This window comes from Phaenicophaeus curvirostris, chromosome 2 (assembly GCF_032191515.1).
Source record: "Phaenicophaeus curvirostris isolate KB17595 chromosome 2, BPBGC_Pcur_1.0, whole genome shotgun sequence".
NCBI classification, from domain to species: domain Eukaryota; kingdom Metazoa; phylum Chordata; class Aves; order Cuculiformes; family Cuculidae; genus Phaenicophaeus; species Phaenicophaeus curvirostris.
Window position 1 is genome coordinate 1,948,742 of NC_091393.1, and position 18,270 is coordinate 1,967,011.

Sequence of the window (18,270 nt, forward strand, 5' to 3'; positions counted from 1 at the left end):
TCCAAATAAAATAAGCGTACTCTCATAACAAAATAGCAAAGTTCTGCAAGTATTTAGCAAAAGTTATACTACCCAACAATCAATGGCATGGGAGAGAAGAGCTTGAAAGACTGAATATTTTGATGGGGAGTAAAAGGAGGCCATCAGACCATGCTGCCCCTCATGTTAAAGAGTCAATGATTGATACAAATCTCAACTTTTGAGGTAGCACTGGGCTCAGGTTAGCAGAGGGTTCTATTTGTGTTTAGAATGTTGATAGGTAGAAGAAGTTTGGTTTATGGGTGCTAGACAAATTTTAACATGAGTTTGTATTTATCTGAAAGACAGTGAAATTCACAGGGAACAGAAGTCCTAGGGAACGTATGCAATTCAAAGTAGTTCAGGGAATGAGTAACAGCACAGCACAATATAACTGCTAGAAAACTGCTTTAAATAATGATTAGGATGAGGATAAATTGTCTCAGTGAATTTCTGAAAAATCAGGACAGAGGTGGAGAGATTTGATGATGTATTGTCTAACAGCCAAAAAGTAGTACTCTTAAGTACCTGATAGGCAGCTTATAATATTCTGTATATCACTGCCTATAATGTTAAAGTAGGAGACCTTTTAGATTGCAGCCACATTGGAATGACCATTTGTATAATACTTGTGACGACAGTGATATTATCACTGTATGTACCAGATGGAGGCATGTTCAGGACTTGGAACAAGCTCGGGAGTATTGGTAGTAAAACTGTTGGGTCACCAATACTACTTTTTGTGTTCACTATCGTTTTGACAGCTTCATTGGTTTCTATATATGCTGTGATTGCAACATGTATTTCTGCATTCATAACTAATTTCCAATTTTGGCTCAAATATTTTCACTACATTTTTTGCTATAAAAATATTGTTTTGTTGCAAGCAAATAACTTATTGAGGAATTTGTAGAATTTCTTTGGCAAATATTATCCAAAAAGAGAATTCCTCCAAGTAAATGGTTCTTGACTGATACTGAAATATTTATTTGGACACTACATGACATACTTTACTACATAATTATTGCATTATGAGAGATTAATTATTCAACATCTTCCTAGCAAAGTTTTGATTCTAGAAAAAATAATGTTGACAATGTGGGCTGAGAATATATTTTTGAAAGTTCAGGTTATAAAAAGGCCAAGATATGATCGGATCTATTAACATTTTAAAAACTGTGGATCATTCTTGGCAATGCATGGCACTGAAGTGTTGTAATCAACACTTTCTAAATGGTGGGTTACTGTACATTCGTCACTCTTTAATGACTTTGATCACAAAGTGTTCATAATAAAATACTTTATTTTTTTTATAACAAAAGAAAACAAACCTGTGATGATTTATCCTGCTCAGCTCAGAAAGTGATTATTATCTCACATACAGGCTGTTGCCTCTGAGAAGCTTTTGATAGTACACAAACCCACAGTGAATTTAATAACTTTAAGTTTGTCAAGTCAAGCAGATTAACTATTCTCAGTTTGATTAGTTAAGCTCTGTGTGATGCTCTTAGCTGAGTCTAGAAATATACTAGGCCACAAGGAAGGAACCTTGCATGGTAATTAAGTAAAAATCTATTTTCCTTCCCTAAAAATTACACTAAGTTTTTTTTCTACCACATTACTTTCTAATTTTATTTTCTGGACTTTTAATATTTTCAAGGGCTTTGTAGTTTGTTCTGAGACAAGATTTTTCTTTTTTTAGTGATGATAAATTAGCTATTACCAAAGCTCTGTGTTTGGAATTGTTTCTTACAGCGAAAGGATTTTTCTTTATTCATTGCTGTTAGCATTCTCAGTAATGACAGTGGTCTGTACAGAACAGTTACAACAGAATGACACCTACGACAGGTATTGTCTGGCATCTTTATAGCAACGTGTCACTTGTCACTTCTGTTTGATCATGCAGACATACATGTGTATGAACAATGTGGATGAAAACAAAGGATTTCATATTTAGAAATAATTTGTCTTAACAGCCAGACTTACTTCACTATATGGATTTTGTGGTACAGATTTGAATTGCAGTGGAAATGAAATAAGAATATGGCTAATACACAGGGGGTTGTGCTGAAAACAATATTTCAGAAGCTTTGAAGTTTTTTACCTTGTTGTTCTCTGACATGCTTCCTCTAAAGGTAACTCAAATTTTCAAAATAAACTTTGTCTCTTGACAGCCACATTTTTAAAGATACAAAAGGTACTAATTTTCAAAAGCTCAGAATTGCACTTCACACAAATGCCATTTATGGGTACTTGAGTTTTACTCATAGTAGTTTTAATTTTCAGAGCTCCAGAGCACATGGAAAAAAAAAATCTTGCTTGAATTGTTATATAACTGGGGAGGGAAGGAGTATGCAGGTAACTCTTACAGGCACAATGAATATCTTCCATTTTCCCATGTCTCTATATGTCAATACCTCTATATGTCAATATATGTCAACTAAAACATAGGCACCAGTTCTCATATATAAAACTTTTTTTAGTCTTCTGCATTATGTATTTTTTTCTTAATTTGAGCTGACAAATTTATAAATGGGAACAGCCTTCGGGATAAGCTACCAGCCAGAGAAGGTGAATGTTTGTGGCCAAGTCTCTTCCCTCAAGCTTCTTATCTTGGCTAAACCAACACAGCCCAAATATGAAAGCACCCTCATTTGCCCTTCAGTATTATTTTACAATCTTCAGTCTTTTATACCAACTTCAGAATATCTCTAACATTGTAGCTGAGGTAAAAGGCACTGCTCAGGGTTTGCAAGACTGAACATTTCAATTCCTTTTAGGCATTCTGCCATGCTGCTGAATTCATGAGCCCAAGTTAAGTGCCAAGGCTCTCTATACGTGATATAATGGGAGCTAATAAGAATGAAATTGGCAGTTGCTAGCAAGAGTTAATTGGTCACTGGAAAATGCTGACGTGATAAGGCATAGACTTATCCAAATCATACAAACATTTAGGAAAATACTTCACCATCGGAGAGATGCATTGCTGCCAAAACTATCTTGCAGCTCAGTATCAAAACATTTATTTCAAAAAGTGGAAGAAGAATACATTTATCTAGAAAAGAATCCCCCAACTGATACATTATCTAGGAACCAGACCAATCAAAGAGTTGCGGGTTCAAATTCCTATGTATCCCTTGGATAAGAATGAGGGATTGACACAAATCATTTCTCTTTGCTTTCTTTTCCTAGGAAGTGAAATTGCATATCTGGATTGCCATTTTTGATCTCACTCCACTGAATCATTCCTTAGATGATATGGACAGTGAGTTTAAGAGTAGGCTAAAAGTAGAGGTGTTGCAAGTGGAAAAGAAACATAATTCTTTCAGGATATTTCAGACAGTCATATAAACTGTATATTATTATCTAATTAGAGAAAAAAGTGGAAGTGAGAAAGTAGTCAGCCTAGATTACATGTTTGATGTGCTAAAATTATTCATGAACTGAACTGCAAGTTTATGTTCCAGACCAAGACTTGGAGTACACAATTGAAGCCTGGATTCTGATTTTATAATCTCTTTATAACGGCTGCCACTCAGCCTTTCAAATCATATACACCTTTGATGTCAGGCTCTTGTTCCGTTAAGGTGCAGTTTGCTGCTTCTTTCAGCTCAATCTCTTTTAATCTTGCAAATAGAATAAAGCTTGGTAATGCAGATAATATGTCAAAAATGTCCTTACCTCATTGACATTCCCAGTAGAAGTCTCCTTTCGAAATAATTTCTCAGCTAAGTTCAGATATATTCTGCAAACCGTGAAACATCGAGAAGTGTTTAGTGCACATCATTACAATGGAAAAAGTAGCCAACTGGTATCGTAACAATAGTTAATGGCAGAGGTTTTCTGCAGCAGAATTCAGACATGCATAAAAACAAAATCAGATTTCTCATGCATGCTAATATTGCTAAATATCATTCCTTTATAAAATGTAATACCAGCTTGCATTTATAGTGATAGATCAGTGAGCAGAATAATAACTGACCGAGCCTGCTAGGAAAGTTTTGATACTACAAATATATGTCTGTTGCAGGTCTTTAAGCACTGTAGCTTATTATGAGATTTATCCTTGGTGGTAAATATTTTCATTGGCAGTTTGAAGACATAAAAACCCATCACCTTGATATAACATCATATGCATATCTGAGGCGCCAGCATTTTTTTCTAATGTGCTTCTAAGAAGCAAGATTTAGACAGGAGGGATATAACAACCTCTAACTCATTAGAGGTGTCTAAGCCAGGAAGCAGGTGAACATTTGCAAACTCAGCCACAGAAAGATGTTGAAATGGGGCTCTGATTGTGTTTACACTGTGAAATATTCATGACATGTTTACGTATTGAAAATGACATACTAAATATAGAGGGAGGATATATAAAAGTCACATAGAAAGTGGCAGCCAGAATTCCTGATACAGTTTTGTTCCTTTATTGACAGAAGAAATATAGTTTTGTCAGATACAAGTTTTACAATCCCTAGCCGTGATGCAAAGTCAGTGTTACTGGAATACAGATGTCACAGAATCATGAAACCAAGGAATGGTTGAGTTTGGAAGGGACTTCTGTAAGTTATTTAGCTCAACTCCCCGGATCAAGCAGGGCCAGCTGGAACCATTTTTCCAGGACTGTGTCCAGATGTGTTCAGCATCTCCAGTGATGTAGACTCCACAATGTCCCTGCGCAACATGTGCCAGTGCTTGGTCACCTTTATAGTAAAAAGTGTTTTCTGATCTTAGGGTGGAAATCAGAGATGTGCTGAGTTTTCTGTCGCAAACTGTCCCTTTGCACAAGGCATGATAGTTCTGGAAGTCTCAGCTGAATTCTTACACTTCGCTGATAGTGATGTGTGAGTTTTTATAGCCTTTGCTATAAAAATATATAGAACAGCCTTTGCTGTTTTTATAGCTTTGCTACACTTTCTTTTTGAGATTGAAATATATTTATGTTGCGTTCTTTAAAAATTCAAGGAAAGCAGGAAGAGAATAGATTGTGAACTACAGAAACTGGAGAAAGAAAAGACTCAATGAACAATTTCAGTCACCTTCTTAATAATATGGGTTTAATTACATATTGTATATTGTGTATATTTTTTACTATTTAGTCCTGTCTAATCTGTTGTGTTCAACATGCAGACTTCTTTCATTTATAGTAGGAAAGTGGTCAAGAACCTGCCCTTTATGATTGTTAGAAATCATCTTCTTGAGACAAGTTAGGATTTTGAAGGACTCAAACTAGCTACCCATAGGCCTTATTCCTTTAAATTCCTTTCAGATTTTTTTTTGTTTTCTTTATATAACTGAAATCTTTCTGAACAGCAACTGTTATTTGTGCTGATCTTGCTGTTAGCTCTGTTAGGTTCATCCAATATACTGGTAAGTAAAAGCACACTCTGATGAACCACAGGCAACAACCAGTGGCAGTTTTACACTGGAAAATGTGTCTTTAAATTTCTTTCTATCTATAAACTTTTGGAAGGATGAAATTGTATCTTCCTCTGGCAAAGCAATTCAAGGAGACGTGGTGTGTCAATTTCATTCAGTTATTGTTTAAAATCATCTTGAAATGATAAATATATGTTCAGTGTTCAGTGATTCATCATCCAGTGGCACATACTGCAGTAAAATGTTCTTCTAAGGGACACAGAAGAACAAAAGCAGAAGTGAGAGAAGTTTTATCTCAGTGGTAGTAAATCACTTGTAAGCTGTCTCTTGTGATGTTGCAGACCTGGAGGTGCAGAAAAATGTGCTGTGGGAAATTTTTCTTTTGAATTACCATACAGAAATTTCAGCCATAGTATTTATTGTATTTGTTCTTTGAGGCTATTTGGGTATATTAACATATATTTAAAAGAAGATACTTTTGCTGTAAAAGCAGTATTTTGCGTATGCATGTTAGAAATCTTTAGTTTTAGATGGATCTATAGAAAGAAAATAAGAATTTTAATCACTGTCCAGTCCCAAATATTCAATTCTTTACTACCTGATATAGTTACAGGGTGATTTATCATAGAAGTGAAGTATAAAGTGCCTATAGGTAAAGCAGCACTAATCTTAACATGGAGCAGAAAGCATCTCCCTTCACACATTCTGCTTGCCTCCATCTTTGTTTCATAAAACGGTGGGTGGGTGAAATTCTGAAGAATTTGTCAGAAGTCTTGTTTGGGAACCCAGAATTGCTGATGAATGTGAGAATCCTTAAATTTCCTTAAAGTCAGGAGTCCATAATTACGAGCTTGAAAAGATTTTTAATAAATAGCAAATTTAGTTCTCTTTGGTGTGTTCACAGCCCTTTTTTTCTTTTTATGTGTGTGCATAAATTATGTAATTTATTAATTTATGACATTTTTTAGGAACATATGTTTGAAAACCATAGGACTAAAAAATCACTGTTAAAGCATTTGTGTTCAGAAACAGTGTTTAAAGAGCCTAGGAAACATACATGAGGAACTTATGACCCGTTGGACTGCTGTCAACTGGACCATGATGCATGTTGGAATACTGCATATTGGCATAGTTCAAATTTTCAATTTAAAATATTTTATTTATTCTTTCTGGTTTTAGGCCTTAATTATTAATTTTGTTTCATTTAGGTTTGAAAAACATCATTGTATTTTTCTTTTGGTTACAATAATAAAGCACTTTATCTTTCATGCCATTATTAATAACTAATCTGATTCAGACCAAAAAACTTACTATCCCAAAACTAGAAATGAATTCTGCAGAAGATCATCACATAACATTGTAAATATATTTCTAAAAAGTTACTCTACTAAAAAGAGAGCTTTGAAAAACAAATGTGTTTGAAAAACAAATACATTGACTGTATAGGAAGAATAATTGTTATTGTTTAATGCATCTGGGAAAATGCTGCAAGAAACTGCTGTTTTCTAGTTACCGCTTTTGTTTTGACCATGCTAAATTCTCCTTTATGTACACTTTCTATGAGAAAGAGATGGAAATGAGTTGTTGTAAATATTGCAGAAGCAGAATTTCAGTGTATATGAACTATCATATACTTAATTTATGGTTATGAATTCTTACAATAAAAAAATCTTGAATTTATATAAATGGCTGTTTACAAGTAAGGAACTCTTTTTCAATTTTGAATATATAGGACTTCATATTAAACAAAAAATAGATGTTATTTGAGTATATGCTGTATGGAATCTGGGCAGTAGATATTTTTAAGCAGAAAAAGTGTTAAAGTTTGGTCAAATATATTATTCAGAATTTTTTTTTCCCTATTTCTTATGATCAGTCAGTGCTTAAAGATTAGAAGAAAGATTAGTGAAATCAGAAAGCATTCTTGGAACACTTCTTCAGGAGTGTTGATCAGATCTGTAAAAGTCTGAAGAGCTTTCTAGCAAATTTCTGATCTACTGCCTTGATTAAGAATGAGGTCCTAAAGTTAAAACAAGAGTACAGTAAAATATAAATAATAATTTTAAGTATTGCATATGAAGCTTGGCTATATAGAGATATTGAAGGATTTTTCCACCTTGACAGGGAATACTAATCCACATGTAAAGATGGAATATCATTTGGGGATCACCTTAATAATTATTACACTTGTTTCAATAAAGAGACACAGACATTGCAAATAAGAATAGGAAATGGGGACATGGTTTTTCTACTGAAAACAAAAAAGAAATTATCTTTGTTTCTGAACAAGATCATTAAGAGTGTAGCATTGCATCTTTGGAATTTAATTTTGGTAAATTTATTTTGAATATAGATACTAGAAGAATGTAGAAAGTAGTTAGTCATGAGATAATATTGTCTTTCATGCTTATTATGTGCTTACAAAGTCAGATTTGTGGAGGATGCATGACAACTCTGAAAGTAGACTAGAACTTTTCTGTGATGTTTTCTATGAATTTTATTTCAGTTTTTGTGAGTATTAGGATTTCTTATAGGCATAGAAAAGTGAATGCTAAGAACATAATTGACTGGTTGTATATAATACTCATGACATTACTGTCATAATATTTATGAATAGAGGTGATACTCTATTATTGAAATTGAAGATACATATATTTTTTAAATAGTATTTAGGAGTATTGGTAGATAATCACTTGAAACACTCTGAATATTTAAGACAATCATTCTCCCCTGAGTTTGTGTGGTATCTGGCACTGTGCTGAACACTGGGGCTTCCAGGTGCACTACTGGAAAATGAATAATTAACAACATGTAAGCCATGAAAAGCTTTGGAAGAAAATGAGATTTAGTGTGAGCAGCTGCAATTGCTTTGACTTTGATGCAAATTCATCCAATTCTATCAAAGGGTATTCATGAGTTACTCTTCCAGGTTTGCTTCAGTTTCATCAGTTAAGTTTTGACTGAGTAATTTTCTATTATTTTCGACCTGGATTTTTTCCATGCTCTGTATCGGGGTTCACAGATGTTGACACCCCTAGAGGATATTTTTTTTGAGGTGTCTGTTCAGAGAAATTCACATTGCAATTGCTAGGGAAATAAATCATACTCCTGTGTACTTTATAAATTTTACTTAGGAGATCTCCAGGCACAGTGGCTGAGTTTATGGAAAAGGATACTGGTTCTTTTAGTGTGTACCGAGGACAAAGGAGAACCCCAGAAAAGAGCTGGATATACTGAAGATAAGGTTTTTTTTTTCTGCCCTCAAAGCCAGTGTGCTTTCATTACCTCTTTGTGCAATGGGCTGCTGGAGGATTGTGCCCAACAGATAAAGCCTGGCTCTAAGAACATGATATTACTACACACAGTTCAACACTTTTTGATATGTGTTCCTCTGGGGAGTGAATATGGCTGTTTCAAGAGCTAGTATTTCAAGGAAGCCACAAAAAAGCTGCTTTCAGTTGAATTGGTGTAAGCAATAGATTTCAAGGCCGGAAGTAGATGTTATAGTCACTGTAGTCTGCCACACCAGACAGATAATTTTGCTTGATATTCTCTCTAAGTTCATAGAATCATAGAATCATAGAATAACCAGGTTGGAAGAGACCCACCGGATCATCAAGTCCAACCATTCCTATCAAACACTAAACCATGCCCCTTAGCACCTCGTCCACCCGTGCCTTAAACACCTCCAGGGAAGGTGAATCAACCACCTCCCTGGGTAGCCTGTTCCAGTGCCCAATGACCCTGTCCATGAAAAATTTTTTCCTAATGTCCAGCCTAAATCTCCCCTGGTGGAGCTTGAGGCCATTCCCTCTTGTCCTGTCCCCTGTCACTTGGGAGAAGAGGCCAGCACCCTCCTCTCTACAACGTCCTTTCAGGTAGTTGTAGAGAGCAATAAGGTCTCCCCTCAGCCTCCTCTTCTCCAGGCTAAACAACCCCAGCTCTCTCAGCTGTTCCTCATAAGGCCTGTTCTCCAGCCCCTTCACCAGCTTTGTTGCTCTTCTCTGGACTCTCTCCAGAGCCTCAACATCCTTCTTGTGGTGAGGGGCCCAGAACTGAACACAGAATTTGAGGAGCGGTCTCACCAGTGCCGAGTACAGAGGGAGAATAACCTCCCTGGACCTGCTGGTCACGCCGTTTCTGATCCAGGCCAAGATGCCATTGGCCTTCTTGGCCACCTGGGCACACTGCTGGCTCATGTTCAGTCACTGTCAACCAACACCCCCAGGTCTCTCTCTTCCAGGCAGCTTTCTAGACAGACTTCTCCTAGTCTGTAGCACTGCATAGGGTGGTTGTGACCCAAGTGCAGGACCCGGCACTTGGCCTTGTTAAACCTCATGCCATTGGACTCTGCCCAGTGGTCCAGCCTGTTCAGATCCCTTTGCAGAGCCTCCGTACCCTCCAGCAGATCAACACTTCCACCCAGCTTAATGTCATCTGCAAACTTGCTAAGGGTGCACTCGATGCCTTCATCCAAGTCATTGATAAAGACATTGAACAGGGCTGGACCCAGCACTGAGCCCTGGGGAACCCCACTTGTCACTGGCCTCCAGCTGGATTTCACACCATTTCCCACCACTCTCTGGGCCCTGCCAGCCAACCAGTTTTCCACCCAGGAGAGTGTACGCCTGTCCAGCCCAGAGGCTGACAATTTCCGAAGCAGAATGCTGTGAGAAACTGTGTCAAAGGCTTTACTGAAGTCCAGGAAGACCACATCCACAGCCTTTCTGTCATCCAGCAGCCGAGTCGCTTGGTCATAGAAGGAGATAGGGTTAGTTTGGCAAGACCTGCCCATTTTGACTGGGCCTGATCACCCAGTTCTCTTGCATGTGCTTTATGATAGCACTCAAGATCACCTGTTCCATGACTTTCCCGGGCACTGAGGTCAGACTAACAGGCCTGTAGTTCCCTGGATCCTCCCTGCAACCCTTCTTGTAGATGGGCACAACATCAGCCAGCCTCCAGTCCACTGGAACTTCCCCAGTCTTCCAGGACTGTTGGAAGATGATGGAAAGCGGTTTAGCCAGCACATCCGCCAGCTCCTTCAATACCCTAGGGTGAATCCCATCCGGCCCCACAGACTTGTGGGTGTCTAGTCGGGCTAGCAAGGCTCTGACCACCTCCTCTTGGATCATGGGAGCCTCATTTTGCTCCTCTAGCTCCTGGGTTTGTACACAGACGGAACAACTTTCTTTACAATTAAAGGCTGAGGCAAAGAAGGCATTAAGTACCTCAGCCTTTTCCTCATCCCCTGTCACTGTTGTTCCTTAGGGAACAATAGGGACTGTATGGTCTCCCTTGTCCTCCTTTTATTATTTATATATTTATAGAAGGATTTTTTGTTATCTTTCACAGACTTTGCCAATCTGATTTCTAGTTGAGCCTTAGCCCTTCTGATTTTTTCCCTACACAATCTCACTTCCCTCCTGTAGTCCACCCAAGAGGCCTGTCCCCTCTTCCAGAGCCCATAAACATTTCTCTTCTTCTTGATATCACTCATGATCTCTCTGTTCAACCAAGCTGGTTTTCTCCCCTGCCGGCTTTTTTTCCAGAACATGGGGATGGCTTTCTCCTGAGCTGCTAGGATTTCCTTTTTGAAGAGCTCCCAGCCCTCCTGGGCTCCCTTGCCCTTAAGTACTGTCTCCCATGAGACTTTGCCAACCAGCCTTCTGAAGAGTTCAAAGTCTGCCCTCTGGAAATTTAATGCTACTGTCCTGCTAACCACCCTCTTCACTTCACCTAGAACAGAAAACACTATCATCTCATGGTCACTTTGTCCTAGGCGTCCACCTACTGCCACATCCCCCACAAGGCCTTCTCTGTTCACAAACAGCAGGTCCAGGAGGGCACCTTCCCTTGTTGGTTCATTCACCAGCTGTGCAAGGAAGTTGTCTTCCACGCACTCCAGGAACCTCCTGCATATATGATTTATATCTCATCTGAACTTCATACACCTTGGATTTACTACTTACAGTAGTCCATTGCCTCGGGGTATTAAGTAACTTGTACTATATAATGAATATTATTACTTTTGTTGTATTTTAGGTTCAGCAGATTTTGGAATTATGAGCTGAGTAATGGTCATAGTTAATTTTTCTAGCCTTAACTCATTTTGTGATGTAATGTGGCTACAGTCAGAATAAATCTAAGAAGAATTCACTGATGAAAACTGTTGCCACTCATGGATGTAGACTAGTGTAATATATATTTGATGTAATAATCCTGTGGGAATCTTGTGTTTCATTGCTGTATTTGAGTTTATTAAAAGTCCCAGTTATAAGTCTACAATTTTATGTATTTAAGCAGAAAACTTACACTGTGGAAACTGATACTTTGTCATTCTTTACTGAGGCAAGATAGGCAATTGGTGCTAGAAAGAGGGAATATACTCCTGAAAGAACTCTATTTTTGGTTATATCTTATATGTCCTGGATTCAAATTTTCATTCCATATACATTTCTGAAATTTAGGATCAGCATTGCATAAAATAAAATTGTCACAGGAACTGGATTAAAAATTATATAGAGCTCATGGGGTGTTTTTAACCAGATTTTTCTCCCTTGTAAAAACAGGTCTGGGCTAAGCAATTAAAAATAGAAGAAATTACTTTTCAATAGAATTCTAAACTCCAGGGTTTTTTCTTCAGATAAAATACATTTTTGTCCAAATTATCATTATTACTTTTTTTCGAGGAGTACATATACTCAATAAGGACTTCAGATTTGGCTTATTCTTAAGTATGCAAACATTACAAAAGGATTTAATGTTTCGACAAAAGCAATTGCTATATCTAATCTATTCAGAACAATTAGGAGATGTTGAAACAGAGAGTTCTGAAGAGGAGAACCCTGAATCTAGCAGACATCTCTAATGACTGCAGTCCTTCTCTGCTGCAGTCAATTCCATGTGAGACCTCTACCTTCTGGTGGAAGAGGAGACCTGAGACAGACTGTACTGAAACATAAATGGCGCGGGACACCTCCTCACTCATTGAAGTCTAATGGATCCACTTTTTGTTAATGGCTTTTCCCCCTACTATATATCAATTCTGTAATACTGTAATTCTGGGACAGAATTTATAAAAATAAAATCCTCTACAATACTGTAAGAAAATTATGTCACTGGAATAGAATGGAATGTCTTTGTTTCCACCTAAAAATAGTACTGCCTTCTCCAAGAATCTAGGAAATTTCCTGCAAGAAGATCAAGTATTCTTTAATAGTCTCATCTGCAGAGCCTTATCTGTATGTGCATTTCTGCCCTTTTTTTTTGTTACTCCTTGTCTGCGTTTAGTTTTAACTACAAGTTCTCATGCCCAAAGATGAAAAGAGAAAGGTCATAGAAATGTTTTATGTAAAGGAATATCTTGTATCATCTAGCAATTTCCCAGGGAATTAAAAATGTGAGAGAAAATTTTCTTTATGTTTTTATTAGAGTCTCTTGTGCAAAAATTCATACCTGCTTGGTTTAAACATCTCTTCAGATACGTTTTTTTCTTTTAAAAATGCCCACATAATTTTTTAATGGCTTTGCAGAGCTACATTAATATATAGGTCTAATTAATTATAAAATTCCTTAAGGAATAATGAGTATCTGAATTCTTTCCTGGGCCCACAAGAATATGAAATATGTTAGGCAATAAAGTTATATTTTAGAAAGAAGAATTGAAAAGCTAGTCTTCCCAAAATAAACAGTCAGTTTGGAGGAATGTTTTTCATGATGAAGTCTTCAATTTTGCCATGTATGATACTTTGCAGGTGTCCAGAATTAGTATTTTATATTGTATAAACAGTTTTAGTGATGTCAGTTTTGAGAAAACATTTTTCCTACATCTCTGATGTTTCAAGTGGACTTGTTTTAAATCCGAAATTTAATTACAAAGTAGTTTGGTATGTGTTGAGTCAATTGTGGCTTGTGGCTGTCAATTAAGTGGAAAATCTGCTGTAATACTAATTATCTAGTAATGTCCTAAACCTCATTAAAGTTAAAATCTTGAACATCCTTGAAATCAATTGAACTTCCTCCTTCTTGCACTTATACAAATAATTTCTTTTGCTGTTTATTTGTTTTATAACTGTTTTTAAGGTTTCATTTGTCATTTGGTATCCCGCGTTTCAACTGTAAGTAAGTAGGCGCCATGCATGTCAGTCTTGAAATAACTAACTGTTCCCGGTACATGAAAATAACCTTTACTCTACACCCTGATATTATTACTAAGTTATATGACAAAACACTTTCCTCTTGCGTGAGTGCTTCCTGGAGACAGATATCGATCTATACCTTATACATAAATATGTGGGCCAGTGAATCTATACAATTCTGGCTCCCATGTCCTAAGGCCCATTTCTAACCCATCACCAAAGATGCTGCATACGAGGTACTTTCCTGTGGGGATGAGGTAAAGGGGCTTCACAGAGCATTCATGTGTCTGCCGCATTGTTCCAGAGTGGAGGAACCACATCAGGGTCTTCATCTGGCAGATTGGTTTCTCCTTTCTAGGTTACAGAATCTGGGAAGAATTGATGAGATGTCAACATTTTGCGAGACTGGATCCATGCAAACCAGTGGCTTCCAAGCAAGTGGGAAGTTTGCTTCCTAGGGATGAAGACCTAAGTCACTGCCACAAATTAACTTTAAACTTAGAGTTTTAGGGATAAGTTGTTCAGAATTGAGTCCATTCTGGCAAGTTTTGTAGACTTATTGATGATGGGCAGTGGCTGAGATATGAGCGTAGACACTCCTTAGTAAAGAGCATTCAGACAAGATGACTACATTTTGATTTTCAGTACCACCTGTGAGAATGCATCTGAAATCTCAAATATAATTTATTTTCCTTAACTTTTCCTTTCTATTTTTAATGGAAACCTATATCATCTATAAAATCCTCCTGAAAACCAAAATTATACTAAAACCAGAGAATGGCATAGGGAAATCTAGTATAATAAAGGTATGGAGAACAAATCAGTCACCCAAAATATCTTCTGAAAGATCTTGGGTGTGCCTTGTAGGAATTGTTCCTTTTATTATGAAAATTGAAAGCAAGCTAAAATAAGAAATTAGTGGACATCTTACTGTTGCTGTGCTATTTTCCAGTTTTCTTGAGTCCTTGTGCATGTGGTTCCAGCTGAGGTAGCGAAGAAACAGAGAAAGGTATTCAACACACAGTAAACGTAACCAAATTGTTTGAAATTCAGGATGTTTGTTGCTGATGTAGGGTGAATACGTACATAATCTGAAGACTGACACAAATATAATTGGTAATACACAATAGCAGTGGGACAAGGCAGGCTGGGGTGTGTGGAGAGTGCTAGACATTGGTGAGGGCAACAGGCTATGTGGATATCCAGTGTGACCAAATCATATGTGGTAGAGGCAGGATTGCTTTCCTGTAGAAGTATAGCTTTATTTGACTCATATGGCCAGACCTTGGGTTACTTTACCTGCAGTAGTAATCTAACCATTTGGAAATAGAGGTCTGCATGTGCAACACATGGAGCACAGCCTTGTGTTTTCTGACATAGAAGATTTGCTCTACAAATTGTATGTGTTTTTTTTCTCATCTTTCAGATTTACCAGAGATTATCATCACACACAGGAACAACAACAAAAAATAAACTTGCTATTGCAGGATGAAATAACATTTTTTAAAAATAAATTGTATGTACATAATTTGCAAAATGAGCTGAGAACGGGCACTGCCTGAAGTGTGAATAAAAATCCTCAGTACTCTAATCAGCGTAGTTACTGAAATTTTATTAAGCTTCTGTTGGTGGTGTCACATTTGGCTTCAAGGGAAAAAATAGCGTGTAAGCTTGTCATCTCTATTTGTCTAGAGCTCTCTTTTATTTCTCTTTGCTTTTTCTTCATGTTAAATCTGTACATACCCTTACATTATTCTTTATTTTCTTTTTTTTTGAAACCTTCCTCTTAAATCACAATATGAAAGAATCCATTTAGTACCTACCACTGTTTCACACTGAATAACAGGAAAATGCTAATGGCTGAATCTCAAAAAGTCTACAATAGGAGGCCTTTTCAAATTTAAACTTCTGTGTTTTCATTTCAGCCAGAGATGATGAAAAAAGATTGCCTCTCTTAATATCCTGAAGGAAAAAGGAGAGGTAGGAGGTTTTCAGAGTACAAATAACAGAGCACCTTTACAGCGATTCAAAATACTTTGCCTATAGAAGATTTTCAGTAGGTAAAAGCATAAGGCTGAACTTGTACTTGTGTATTTAACTGGGCAGAATTCATAAAAACTGTCATTTGAGTGAATGCTGGTAATAATGATGTTTGTGGGAGAGAAAAAAAATGGTAAAAAGATCCATCTTGAAATCTGTTTTAAAGGATATCATGACCTGAAGGATACACAGTGTTTTTAGAAAAGAAATCCCCCAGATTAAAAAGAAACCGTGCAGAATGAATTTTAATCCACTTTTTTTTATTTTTATGAAAGAGCTAGAATTTCACCCAGTTCTCAAGTTGTCTTAGATAAAAAAATAATTTTAAATTATTTTTGTCACATTTAGTAATCTATGATGGGTTGCTATCTTAGAATGTTTGGATACTAACCCTACTTAAAATACTTTCCTCCAGAATTTCAAAGGTATATTTTGTTATTTAAAATTTGCTTGATTTTGCAGAGATTGTATCTAGGCTACAATATGTTCTGTAGTGACTTCCTCCCTTTATTCAATTTATTTTATCTTTTTGCACTTTAAGCACAAAGTATGGTCACAATTCAGTTGTTTAATTGCTAGTAATTTTTAGGAGACATAATATAGCTTCTGTAATTATGATCTTTTTGACTGGTAAGTAAGAAGAGAGTTAAATTATATGAAAAATATTCAAGTATTTATGAGGGGGAAAAAACTGTGTGTGATTAGCGAATGATCTTATCCAGAATTTCTAATGTAATAATTTAATTTACGACAAATAATGTTTTGTTAAAAATGTGAAAAATGTTAAAAAACCCCATGTGCTGCTTTTTTTTTTTTTTTCTCCAGACACGTAGGTAGTATGTATGTGTTGAAAGCTAGACAGATGTATTTTAGGTTAGTCAGTAATTCTCCTACTAGAAATACATAGTTTTAAATAAATTTATTGAAGATATTAACCTCTGCCAAACCATAAACAGTTGTATTTCTGGTGGATTTTGTGTTGTTCTTCCAGATCTTGTTGCTCCTTGGTCCCTTTTCCAAGTCAATTCTTTGCAAGCAAATGAGTATATAAGAATCTAATTCAAATAAATAGCAAAAAGCATAACTCACCCACTGATCTCAGTTAGATGGGTTGCTCTGCCTCCAGGAGTCCTGCCTATCTTTCCTGGAACAAATATTTTTCTCTATTTAGTTAAAAATATTATCAAGAACAGAAGTCAAATTAAAAAGCTTTCTTGAGGTACAATACAGTCTCACTGGCAGCAAATGCTTATGTCTTATCTCCTTCCATCAAAATCCATTTTTGCCTCCTGTCCAATACTGTTGAACGGCTCTTCATCACTGTCCCTGAGTAGAACAACCTGTCAGTTAGCTGAAAGTGCCCATTGCATTGATAATAGTGTGCTGATTTATGATCTTTGTAATGTGCATAGTCACCTTCTAAAAGAAATGTGGACAGAGCTTTTCATTTGAAAGTACATTTAGTTGTAATTATTTTGAATGCATTATTGTTTCAAATCACACACTTCAGTGTTTTCATGAGTAACATATTGGTTTATAGGACTCTGATGTTCTCTGTTTTGTTTTTGTTTTGTATTAAATCTGTTCTTAATATTACTGTGATGAACAGTAGGCTAAGAAAAGTGTAGCTATACAGCTGAAACATCTTGTCTCTCCTAATGTAACTTTAGGCTTGATTCATAATAAAGTGGATTCCGCAGAGACACAAAGGAAACTTTCATTTTCAGTATAAATGTGCCTCACTAGTGTTAGAGAGCATTAGTGGCATGAATTATATTGATCTTAGACTTATAATCTCTCTGAACCTATCCCTGAAAAATCATCTGTGTATTTGTAGGGAATATCTTAGAAACTTTAAAAGAATTATTCAGTCATTAAATCCTCATCACATGCACACGTTTAATAGGAGTTTTTTGTTGCTAATCTCAGTTCAGCAGATTTAGTCCTTCCCTTGTTGCCACTATAATTTATGTATAATCATAATTTGACAACCTTAGTCTAATACTGCACTCTGTCCTCTAAGGATATTTAATGCATTCTGCTCTGTACACTCATAACATTTATCACTCACACAATAGGTATATATGACCCTGTTCAATTACCCTCCAATGTGTCCAAGGAGTTGCTCCAGTACAATCAGGATTTCAACATTATATTTCAGTGTAGGTTTGCAGCTGTTGACTTGCAGATAGGGTGCTTGTCTTTTCAAATTGAGTTAATTTTTCAAAGAATTTTTATTGTTTTCTTATTTGGCTTTCTGATGATATTTGCCACCAAGAAGTGAAAGATGAGTTTATACCAATCACTATGCTTATTTTAAGTGTACAAAGCTGATATAAATGTTTTATATCTCAGGAAGTACAGCAAAGATGTGTCCCGAGACACACAGCAAGATATTTCAGACTACCATATTAACGTTATGTATTCTTCGCCAGTTCCTACCTCTTCTTTTGTGACAGGTTATCCATGGCTAGCAGCCAAATTCTCACCTAGCTGCTCACTCATTCCTTCCCCCCCAATGTGATGAGGGAAGCAAATAGGATGAAAAATCTTGTGGGTGAAGATGAAGATAAGGACATTGATTATCAATTACAGTCATGGGCAAAACAGAATTGAGGTGGGAAGAATTAAACTTATTGTTAGTGAGAAACAGAAAAACAAAACTAAAACAAAAGTAAACCAAAATCTTTCCTTG